At 42.0% G+C, this 12,551-nt stretch overlaps 1 non-coding gene across 1 annotated transcript; it reads left to right on the plus strand.

Annotated features, from left to right (window-relative positions):
• Positions 1–689: 689 nt before the first annotated feature.
• On the plus strand, positions 690–824 carry LOC123630886. Its single transcript, XR_006732825.1, has one exon. It is a non-coding gene; the product is annotated as a small nucleolar RNA SNORA48 (small nucleolar RNA).
• Positions 825–12,551: the final 11,727 nt, after the last annotated feature.

Below are 12,551 nucleotides of genomic sequence, written 5' to 3' on the forward strand. Positions count from 1 at the left end.
GATGTGGAACCTGATTATATAGGGCTGGGATGAAAAAGAAAGATGAGCTCCAGCCACTACATTGAAAGACTCCTGGCCCAGCACATGAGATGGCTGCAGCAGCGGCGCTGGGGAGGGCAAGGCAGGGGCGGCAAGATTGGTGGTAGAGCAGAACATTTAGCCAAGTCCCCTCAAGTCCCCTCCGGGCAGCTGCTGATGCAGGGAATCCCCTGGGCCCCCGTCCACGCCACTGCTCACCAGCTCACCCACCTGTGCTGAGCCTTCCTGCAGGCCTGCCCCCTGCCTCTGTGGGACCCTGTGATGTGGGGTCCATCTAGCTGGAGAGGAAAACCCTCTCATGCTAGCATTGCAGACCCCAGAAGGTGAAAGGGGGACCTCATTCAGCCTTGAAACCTATGGGCTCAGCCCCTAAGGCACCAGGAATTCCTCCTCCATGGAGAACCAAGGCAGCTCTGGCTTTTCCTCCCCTTGGTTAGTGGTTCTAAATCTTTCTGTTATCAAGGCCCTTTTTTTGTTGTATATATGTCCTGTTGCCCCTGCATTTTTATCTGCCAAACTGTGCCAATGGATGAACCAAGCACGTTTCCCTTTCCAAATTAACAAAGACGTGTATGACTGAGTGTGCAATAACACCAATGTCCCAGTGGAAAAAAAAATAATGAAAACTCCAGGCCCTGACATGGGTGGTGTGGCCCTGTCATAGGTAGAGTGGCATCCGGTTGGTGGTGCCTATCTCCTCTCAGCCAAGGACAAAGCAGCCCCCCGTTTATCCTAGCTTGGCTTTTGGTCTGTGTCCATGCCTGGTTCATGCCTTAGAGACATGGGGAAAAACAAAGAACACCCCCCCCCCAAAAGGGAGGGGGGCAACAGGCATGGTGATGTGCACCTGCAATCCCAGAAATTTAGGAGGCGAAGACGGGAGGATCTCTTGAGCCCAGAAATTCAAGGCCAGCCTAGGCAACATAGTGAGATCCTGTCTGTACCAAAAAAAAAAAAAAAAATGTAGCCAGCCCTGGTGGTGAGCACCTGTAGTCCCATCGTCCTGGAGACTGAGGCAGGAGGATGGTTTGAGTGCAAGAGTTTGAGGCTGCAATGAACTGTAATTGTGCCACTGCACTCCAGCATGGGCAACGGAGCGAGACAGTCAGACTTTGTCTCTGAAAAATAAAAATAAAAAGTAAAAAGACTCCAGTAAAGCCCTATCAATTCTTTTTCCTACAGTAAATAAGATAGCAACCCCAAATCAAAGCTGTTCAACTGAATATTCATTAGGGCCCCAGTTAAGATACTGAAATTCAGTGACAATATTCCAATTAACTGGTTCTGTCCCCGGGGCTCAGGGATACCTACCTGACCTTTTTCTGATGTCCCACTTTATGAGGATAATTTCATTGTTTCTCTCAGGAGAATTGTAAAGGAAACTAATAAAAACACTATTATATAGCACTTAGCTGTGACTAGAGATTTAGTGTTAGTGCTCCATAAGTTCTAAATGGTTGTTTGAAGCATTTATTTCTGAGATACAGATGGTGATGTTATGACTAGTACAGTTCTTTCAGACTAATTTGAACTTCTGGCTATTCTCAAGAACCAGGAGGCCGGGTGCGGTGGCTCACGCCTGTAATCCTAGCCCTCTGGGAGGCCAAGGCGGGTGGATCGCTCGAGGTCAGGAGTTCGAGACCAGCCTGAGCGAGACCCCGTCTCTACTAAAAATAGAAATAAATTATCTGGACAACTAAAAATATATATAGAAAAAAAATTTAGCCGGGCATGGTGGCTCATGTCTGTAGTCCCAGCTACTCGGGAGGCTGAGGCAGAAGGATTGCTTAAGCCCAGGAGTTTGAGGTTGCTGTGAGCTAGGCTGACGCCACAGCACTCACTCTAGCCTGGGCAACAAAGTGAGACTCTGTCTCAAAAAAAAAGAACCAGGAATTTCTACAAGTTTACAAATATGCCTAAAGAAGATGATCAAAATTCACTTGCTATGTTGTTTAATTTGGAACTAAAAGAAGTTATATTTAAAAGGTCATTCTCTTATTGATTATTTCCAGATGTTGATTCCTAAGGTATTATTATTTTATATACAAGATTAACTAAGTACTCCAGAACTTTAAAATGGGTATATGAATATACTGTACATTTAATGTTAATATTAAAGTTAGCTTTATGAAACGCTTAGCAACCCGATGATACACAAGAGAAAAGTTTCATATATAGCTGTGTGTTGCTTAATGACAGGGATAAGTTCTGAGAAATGTGTCATTAGGTGATTTTATCACTGTGTAAACATCACAGAGTGTACTTACACAAACCTAGATGGTACATACCTAGGCTATATGGTGTAGCCTATTGCTCCCAGGCTACAAACCTGTACAGCATGATATTGTACTCTAGGCAATTGTAACACAATGGTAGGTACTTGTGTAGCTAAACACATCTCAACATAGAAAAGATAATGTGTGATACTACAAAGCCATGACTGCAATGTCACCAGATGGTAAGAATTTTTCAGCTCCATTATAATCACACAGGACCACCATTGTATATGCAGTCCATCGCTGACTGAAACATTACTATGCAGTGCATGATTGTATTGAAATAAATCGACTAGTCACAGGGCAAATATAAATATGTTTAATGAGTATATTTTCCCCCTTCTATCCCAGGCCTTCTGGCAGAGCTTTCTGGGACTCTCTGTTTCCTCTACAAAACTCCCAGATAAGGTCTGAGGACCCCTCAACAGCCTCCATGCTGATGGGGGGAAAATCACCTAATTGCTTCTCACTTCTCTAGTCTGCTGAGCATTGATGAGCAATGTAATCAAAATAGGCCCCAATGTGGTTTATCATTTTCCTGTTGCAAAGCTAGTTTTGCCCTGCATCCAGAAGTTATCAAAGTGACTCTCCAGGTGGAAAATACTTTACACAGGCCTGCAGTCCCCAATCCCTGGGCCTCGGACCTGTATCGGCCTGTGGCCTGTTAGGAACTCGGCTGCACAGCGGGAGGTGAGCAGCGGGCAGGCGGGCGAGCAAGCCACACCTCATGTGTATTCACAGTCTCTCCCCATCACGTATCACCACATAAGCTCCATCTCCTGTCAGATCTGGGCGGTATTAGATTCTTGTAGGAGAGCCAACCCTACTGTAAACTGTGCATGCAAGGGATCTAGGTTTTGTGCTCCTTATGAGAATCTAATGCCTGATGATCTGAGGTGGAGCTGAGGTGGTGATGCCAGCGCTGGGGAGCAGCTGCAAATACAGATTATCATTAGGAGAGAAGCTTGCACAATAAATGTAATGCACTTGAATCATCCCCAAACCACTCCTCCCAACCTCCCCACCCCACATTCATGGAAAAATTGCCTTCCATGAAACCAGTCTCTTGGGCCAAAAAGGTTGAGGACTGCTGGCACAGGCAATTTTGAAAGATCCATATTGGTGAAGCACAACATTATCCTTGAGGGATAATTCACTGTCAATTACTTCTCAAAAGAAAATATTATCTATCTCTCATGGGCTATTAGCATTTCATGTTAGATTCTCAATAACTTTGTAAATAGTTGAATGCTTTGAGCCTATTGGAAATCCCTTGTTTTCCATCCAATTGCCACAATCCTCAGTACGAGAAAGAAGGAGGGTTGAGGGACACAAGGGGGACGATGGAATCACATACTCTCCACCTGCATGGAGATATCCCTTGGGCACAGCAGACCCAACATGTCCAAATCATTATCACCTTCCCCCATGTGCACCCTCGGCCCTCCTTCTTTGTTGTGTTCTATAATCAAGTAAAAGGCAATCTCTTAATATCTAGTCATCCAGCTCCCCAACCTAGAAAACTTTTTCAGTCCCTCATTCTTCCTCAACCCCTGCCACATTAGTTACCACCCCATTGTCACATCATATCATTTTTACCTCTTTAATACCTGTCAATAGTACTCTTCTCACCATCCTCTTTGCCTTCACTTATTACTCAGTGTTTTCAGCACTGACTTCTTGAGGGCTAGAGACGAGTCCAGGGGTCAAGAAGAGATGGGACCTCATTAGGCCTGTTGCTGAAGGGACATAGGTGTGTGGCAAGCAAGGCTTGCCCAAGGCAATAAGAGATGAAGAGCCTAGACTAAACGGTAAGGTCCAGATTTTGGAAAGAAGGTCTGGAAGTATCGAATCCAAGGCCCTGTGAATTTGGTCATGAGAGGGGATAGGGTATGAGAAAGTTGCTGAGTAATTCTCAGCATTTGAAGCTTGGCAGGATGTCATGGCCAGGTGGGACAGGGGTAGGCAGACACTGGAATTATAATAAGGTTCTAAATCAAGCCTCAGGAGCATTAATTAAAATTTTTAATTATTTTATGTCCCCCCCAATGAAACAGTAAGCTTTGTGAGGGCAGAGATACTTCTATCTTGTTCACTATCATTAATATATCCCCAGCACCTCTCAGTACTTCATATATGACTGACACTGTATAATATTTGTTGAATAATTACATGAATTGGTCTTTGATACAAAAAATCTAATCACATCTCTTCAATGCTTAGAATTCTTCAATAACTTCTCAAATACTTTAAGATAAAATAAATCTGGAATCCTTAGATTAGTGTGAAACCAAATAAACAAACAAAAAAAACTCATCTGGTTACTCTAGGTTATTTCCCACCTAATAGCTTACCATTTCCTCCCTCCTATTCCTGCAAGGAGTGAGTGTTACAATTACAATGAACTATTTTTGGTTATTCACATGTGTCACACACACTTGTTTACCTCTTTCTTCATAACCACAGTCCACCCAGCAATAGTCAGTTCAGAAATCACACTATCCAGAAAGATTTTCCCAACTTCATGCCTTCTTTTGATTGGGTGCCAAAGTATTTCACATTATTGTATTGCAATTTTTCCGTTTTATCTTCCATGCCTGTTCAAAATATGTACTCCCTACGGATCACAAACTTGCCAGTCCCCACAATAGAGCGATCTATCCAGTAAGACACTATAAAGAGAGAAAAAAAGAGGAGGGTGGGGGAGGGGGGAGAGAGAGAAACAGAGACTCCACAGTACAAAGCTAATCAGCTGGCAGCAAGGAAATACTAATGAGATTGACTGAAACGAGGTGCTCAAGCATACTTGATCATCTGAGATATAATAAAAAATAAATGAGGGAAATATATATTTTATAGGTCCATTTTTTCTTTTTAAGTGCCAGGGGAACCCTTTGCAAAGATTTCAACCAGCACCACAAACCCCATGAACTGTGAGTGGCTGGGTTGGAGGCTCCTCCCTCCTGGGAGGAGATGGTAGGGTCAGCCAGTCTGATAGAGCCAAAACTTGGTGCCTTTCTCTGTGCATCCCATCACATCCCTTTCTGTGGGGGCTTGGATTCCTGTATGACTGATGAGTCACTGGAAAACACTTCTTCACATGAGCTGCTTTGGTCTTCCTGTCATTCAGCATCTGGGCTAAATAAAACTTCAACTTGTCTTCAGTGAGGTAAAAAACAGTGACCTATGAGTTAGCACGTGACCAAAGCTCTGGACAAGATTGCCAGCCTCAGGCTGCCTTCTTGGTGCTTTCGGGACTCCTGAGTTTATACTGAAAAAATGCCAGAGCATTCTCAGTAAGTTATGACAGAGCAGATACTTTAAACATGTACTGAAAACCTCTGAGAATGAAATACACACCAAGAGAGTTCTCACCAAAATGTTGCACATCACCAACACCAACACCATCTTCCCTGGGCTCCTCTCTCTGGGTATCATCCTCCTCCATCAGGATCTTCTGCTGAGTCTCAAAGGAGAAACTGGGATCGATGTCAGCCTGTGCTCAGCGAGAAAAGAGAGACACCGTAATTGGGAAGCTAAAAACTGAACCGACCTCTGAAAACCGGAGGTCAACAGAACTTCATCTGTTAAACATAGATGTTGAACATCTGGAGACACAAACTGCTACTGAAGTTGAAAAACAGACATCTTGGATCACCCTGTTATTCTACTGCTAGCTACCCTTTAGAATGATAAAACCTAAACACCACCAGCACCACCACCAACAAAAGCACACTTGTGGATAGAATAGTTACAGATTTTTAAGAAACAGATTCTAGCAAATGAGTAATGAGTAATGCTTAGACCAAAAGAAGGGCTAGTTTTTTAGCATAGTTATTTCTCCTTGGATTTATTGCTACTTCTTTTCTATTCTTTTTCATTCTTTTCTTTTTTTTTCTTTTTTCTTTCTTATTTTTTTTTTTTTTTTTGAGACAGGGTCTTGTTCTGTCACCCACCTAAAGTCCAGTGATGTCATCACAGCTCACAGCAACCTCAAACTCCTGGGCTCAAGCGATCCTCCTGCCTCAGCCACCCAAGTAGCTCAGAATACAGGGGCACACCATTGCACCCAGCTAATTTTTCTACTTTTTTTGTAGAGACAGGGTATGGCTCTTGCTCAGGCTGGCCTCAAACTCCTGGCCTCAAGCAATCCTCCTGCTTTGGCCTCCCAGAGTGCTAGGATTACAGATGTGAGCCACTGCACCTGGCCTTCATTGCTGCTTATTTTCTATACCATGCCAGCCACACAGTTAAGTACTTTGTCTTTATTATTTCTTCTAATTTTTACAAAATCCCATATTATATGGAAGGAAACCAGTATCCTTTTTCTCAAGAGCTCCCCAAGGTGCTCCTGACTTTAAGTCAGGCCTCCTGCAGCTCTCCTATGTCCAGTATTCTCTGCAGACTCAGGGGTGTCCCAGGAGATGACATGGTCCCACTGTCACGTAAGGGCTCCCATTTGTTGTGCATATACTATCCCAGATATTTTCTCAGCTGATTCTCACAATGGCTCTAAGACTAAGTATTATCATTTTTATTTTATAAATGAGGAGCCAGAGGCTGAGGAAGAATAAAAGAGTTGTCGAAAGTCACATAACCAGTAATGTACATCACTTCATAAGGTGACAACTGCCACCTTCTATTCAAATACTAAAAATGTATCCATTTTTGTTTAAATTGTTCTTGATGTATTAAGGAGGACAAATTTTAATGGTGGCAGAACTGGAGGTGGAAAGACAAGTTAGAGGTCTATTATACATTAGTTCAGGGGAAAGGTGCTAAGTAACAAAACTAGGGCATTTGTTTAAGATAGTGATGCGCAGGCTGTGACATAGATGGGAGATAAAATTCATCAGGCTAAGATGATTTATTGGCTCTGGGAAGTGGGCACAGGGGAGAGTCTACTGTGACCTGAGCAAGTGGTGGATGATTGTGGAGGATAAAGCAACTCCATCTTGGATGCTAATCTGCCATGCTGACTTCTGATTAACCCCTGTTCTGGGAATGCCGCTAAGATTTCTACTTTATCTGCTGTTACTATAAATCCTGCCCTTAGGTCAAAACAACCTAAACCATGAAGCCTTCTCTTAGGCAGATTCACATAGCATTCTTGCCCTTCCCTGAGAGGCCCTGCGCATTTTTTTCTCTGCAGTACATAAGCTCTGGGTCCATAGGGTAATGGTGCAGGGAGCCCTTATCTTGTCTCTCCACGGCTCAGGAAGTTCAAGACATGGCTTCTGTTTTTAAGTGCCTATTAAATGTTTCTCTCTGAGAAACTGGATTTGTCAGCCTCTTTCTTCAGCCTTTTAGTTTCCTCAGCCTTTGAGGGTAGGTTTGTATAGACCTGCTCAATGCAGAATATTGATGGTGCCATTTTCTGAGAATGGAAACACAGGAAGTGGAGCAGATGTGGTGTGAGGAGGGGAATTCAATACTGGACATGTGGAGTTGAAATATATCTGGAGAGCATCCAAGTGAAGTGCAGAGTAAAGATTATAACTAGAGATATATATTTGGAGGATGCAGGTCATAAGAAGTTATGTTTTTTTCTTAAAATCAGAGAAATAAAGCCAAGTTAGTTCATGGGATGAGGGAAATGTTGAAGATCTAGAAAGAGGGGGATTAAGTGATATCACAATGTCCTGGAAGAGAGAAGATGGAGTCAAGAACCCAGGTGGCATGTTGGTCTTGACTAGAAGTGCTCCTCATCTCAAGGCAATGGACAGAGGAAAGAGGTGAGAATAGATGCCCATGAAGGTCAATAGTTGTGTGGCAGAAAGGGTCAAGAGTAGAGGACTTTTACATACTGAGGGGCTCACTTTTGTCAGTGAAGTACAAGGCCACATCTTCCACTGAAAGTCTACCACAGTGAATATTATGGTAGGAAATAAATGCTGAAATATGGACTTCCGTAAGTCATATTAAAAAAGAAGCTTAAAAAACTTTTTTGCTACAAACAATACTATCAAGAAAGTGAAAAGACAACTCACAGAACAGGAGAAAATATTTGCAAATCATATATCTGATAAGGAACTTATATCTAGAATATATTTTTCAAAAACTCTTAATATCCAAAATGGTCAAAAGATCTGAATAGGCATTTCTCTGAAGATCCTATACCAATGGCCAATAAGCACATGGAAAGATTCTGAACATCACTAGCCATTAGGGAAATGCACATCAGTACTGCAATATGGTACCATTTGACACTCACTAGAATGGTTAAAATGAAAAAGATGGATAATAGCAAGTGTTAGAGAGGATGTGGAGAAATTGGAACACTCATAGGGTGCTTGTGGAAATATAAAATGCCACTTTGAATAACAACCTGACAGTTCCTCAAAAGGTTAAACATAGAGCTGCTATAAGACCCAGAAATTCCAGTTAGGTATATATCCAAAAGAAAGGAAAATATATGTTCTCACCAACTCTTGAATACAAATATGCATGGCGTCATTATTCATAATAGTAAAAAAGTAGAAACAATTCAGATGCCTTTCAGCAGGTGAGTAGATAAACTATGGTTTATCTATATGGAATATTATTCAGCCATAAAAAGGAATGAAGTACTGACACAATACTCCAACATGGATGAAACTTGAAAACATGCTACATTAACGATCACATATTGTACGGTTCCATTTATATGAAATGTTCAGAACAGGCAAATCTACAGAGATACAAAGTAGATTAGTAGTTACCCAGAGTTGGATGTGGGGGAGATAAAGGAGAGATGGGGAGTGACTGCAGTGAGTAAGGAATTTCTTTTGGGGGGGGCGAGGAAAATGTTCTAAAATTAGGTGGGGGATGACTTTGAATATATTAAAAACCATTGAACTGTAAACTTTAAATAAGTGAATTGTGTGGCATGTGAATTATATCTCGATAAATCTGTCTTTTAAAAAGAAGGTATCCAGAGGATTTTTAGGAAAGTGAAAACACTCTGTAAGATACTGTAATGGTGGGTACATGTCAGTACATGTTTGTCTAAACCCATAGAATGTACAAGAGTGAACTCTAATGTTAAACTATGGGCCTTGCGTGATTATGATGTGTCAATGCTGGTTCATCAGTTGTAACAAATGTACCCCTCTGGTGGGAATATTAACAAGGGAGAGGCTTTGCATGTGTAAAGTCAGTGGGTATATGAGAATCTCTGTACCTTCCTGTCAGTTTTGCTATGAACCTAAAACTTCTGTAAAAAATAGTCTTAAAAAAAAAAAACCCTGAGGTCTGAGGAAAGGATTATTGATAGAGGCAAGAGCTGAACCTGCTAAAGACCAGATTAATAATAGCAGCCATTACATGTGAGCATTTATATGCGAGGCACTGTGCTATGTGTGTTTTACTGACATTACCTCCTTTTATCATCACCACAAATCCGTAGGTTAGGTAACTTTCCCTCATTTTACAGACAATACAATTGTCAGAAAATAGCTCAGAAAACATAAAGAACTTGTCCAAGATCAATAGAAAGAGACACAGACAAAATGTAGACGTAGGTCTGTGTCAGTCTGTTCCTCAGTACCTGCACCACATTGGTTCCCACACAACCCTTCTTAGCAAGCCACAGCACGTATTAGAATATGCATTTCATATGGGTGCTAAGGAAATGCCCATTTAATTCCATTTAACCCAGCATTTCCAAAGTTTATTTGAGTGCAGCATACACATTTTTTAGATACGATACATATAAGTATAGCACCCCAAAGAGCGCACACTTTGTGAAAGAGCGATATAGAAAATACTGTTCTCCATGTCACTCCACCTTTATTAGCAGATCAGCCACTATTTGATATTAGGCAACTCAGTAATGACTGTAACTGCAAACTTTCATAAGGAATATTACACAAGGTTGCATAAGGCCTTCCTGCCCAATATTATTCTCTGGTTCTTTCTCTGTTCATTCCTAAACTTTAGATTTTTTTTTAAACTTGATAATAGTTATGATAACCAGTGTGCATTGATTTTTTTACTCTGTGCCAGGCTGTTTTGTGGTTACTTCACAGGCAAATATCTGTCTGAGTTGGGTTTCATTATTATAACAATGTTACAACGGGATGCTGAGGTACAGAGATATTAAGTAACTAAACCTAAGAAAACACACAGTTAGTAGGTGGTGAAGCAGGTATGACAGACTTTAAATCCAGGTGCTCAGACGCAAAGCCTATAGTACTAGCCACTTCATTGTTCTTCCCGAATAACGTAGGTTCTTTGGCAATCCCATCCACAGCCAAAGCTTCCGTTGTCCATAGCTTCCTAATCCTTGTGCCTAATTCTTGCCCCCTCTTCTGAGCTACAGATCCACATCACTAACCGCCTGTTAGACATCTCAGTGGGGAGCTATAACTGGACCCTCAAACTCAGCATGTTTTCAGCGGAATCTTATCTTCCCCCCTCCAAATTTACCCCTCCTTTTGTGTTCCTCCTTTTCAGTCATTTGTGAATGTCTTCACGTGACAAATAGGAGCATTTCCCATGTATTGGGCACTGTGCTGTGCTGGGGCTGTAAAGGTGAGCAGGACTTCTGTTCTTACTCCTGACTTTGCGTCATAACTTCAGCGAACACATGCTTCATCATGGCCCCTCTCTCTTCTTTCTCCATTATGTCCTTCCAGATTAATCTCCAGCAGCTGTTTTAGTTTCTAAATTCTTCTTAAGTTATATTCACTTGAAAGAGAATTTGTGTCAGATTATCTTCCTATGACAGATCCCTGGCATGTGTAGAGGTGCTATGGCAGATTGTGTTCCAAAGATGGCCCCACTGTTTCACATGCTTTTCCATTAGGAGCTGGGAGCTGCACTTCTCCCCTTGGCTCTGAGCAGGCCTGTAAATGCACTGAAAGTGATGCTATGTGCTTTCCAAAACTAAACTGTAAAAGGCCAAAACAGCTTCTGTCTGGCCCTTCGGAAATGCTCGCCCTTGGAACCTGGGCCCCAAGCCATGAGGAAGAGGAAGGGCTGCACGGAGTTGCTATGTGAAGTTGTTCCTGGTGACAGCCCCTACTGAGGACCCAGCTGACAGCCGGCACCCACTTCCCAGACAAGTGAGTGAGCGAGATTTCAGATGATTCCCAGTTCTGGCCTTTGAGTGTCCCCAACTGATGCTGAGTGGAACAGAGACAAGATGTTCCCTCTGAGCCTTACCTAAAGGGCAGATTTGTGAGCAACATAAATGTTGTCATTGTTTTAAGGCATCGAGTTTTGGGCTGTCTGTTACGCTGCAGCAGACCACCAGAACAGGTGTCTACCTCTGTTTGAACCAGCTATTGCCAGGGTCAAGGGCACATGGCACAGAGCACAACTGCCTGGAAGGAGCTGCAGCTGGGCAGGCAGGTGCCATTATTAAATGCCAGTTATGTGTCATTCTTTTTACATTTTTAATCCTCTATAGCACTTAACAAAGTATTTTGCATGCAGTATGTGTTGAATAAATATTTGCTGGTTGAACTGAAATATGGCATGATAACAAGAAAATGCATTTAGTGTCTACAGCCATACCACCCTGAATGTGCCTGATCTCGTCTGATCTTGGAAGCTAAGCAGGGTCAGGCCTGGTTAGTATTGGACGGGAGAAAAAGCATTTAGCAGCCAGATATACTATGATTCAAACTGATGCTTTAGATGCTATGACTATGTGGTAGAAAGTAAGTTTTCTCCCCAATCCATAAGTTTCCCCTCTTTTGAAACTGACTTGAGAATTAAAGTATTTAAGGCATATGAAAGTGCCTAAGTGTGTGTGACTCATGGTAGATAGATCTCTCTTGCCCCATCCTTTTCGCTTACATTTTTAAATAGGAGAAATGTGGATAAAAGGAAAAGGATTGCAGCCTGATTGTGAAGGGTCTTGGATGCATGGTTGAGGTTCAGTTTTTTAGTCACTGGGGACTCATGGAAGATTACAAAAGTGTGATATGCATAAGGCAAGTTTTGAGAAGATTAATATGACGGTAATATGTAGAATGAGAGACTGGATATATAAAAAACAGTTAGGAAGCTAAGGTCAGTGTCTAAGCATGTTAGAGTCTAAATAGGACCTAAAAATGTAATCACATGGATTTCAGGTCAGGAGGAAATGGCAGGATGATATCACAAAGGAAGACCTTGATTGACCGGGTTGGAGTCTACAAAGTAAAAAGTTAGAATAAGAAAAAGAAGTCCAAAATTTGCCACAATAATTTGGCAGCATTTATTAAAAAGTGTTCACATAGGATACCCTATGATCTAGCAATCTCA

Source organism: Lemur catta, chromosome 1 (genome assembly GCF_020740605.2).
Source record: "Lemur catta isolate mLemCat1 chromosome 1, mLemCat1.pri, whole genome shotgun sequence".
In the NCBI taxonomy this organism is placed as follows: domain Eukaryota; kingdom Metazoa; phylum Chordata; class Mammalia; order Primates; family Lemuridae; genus Lemur; species Lemur catta.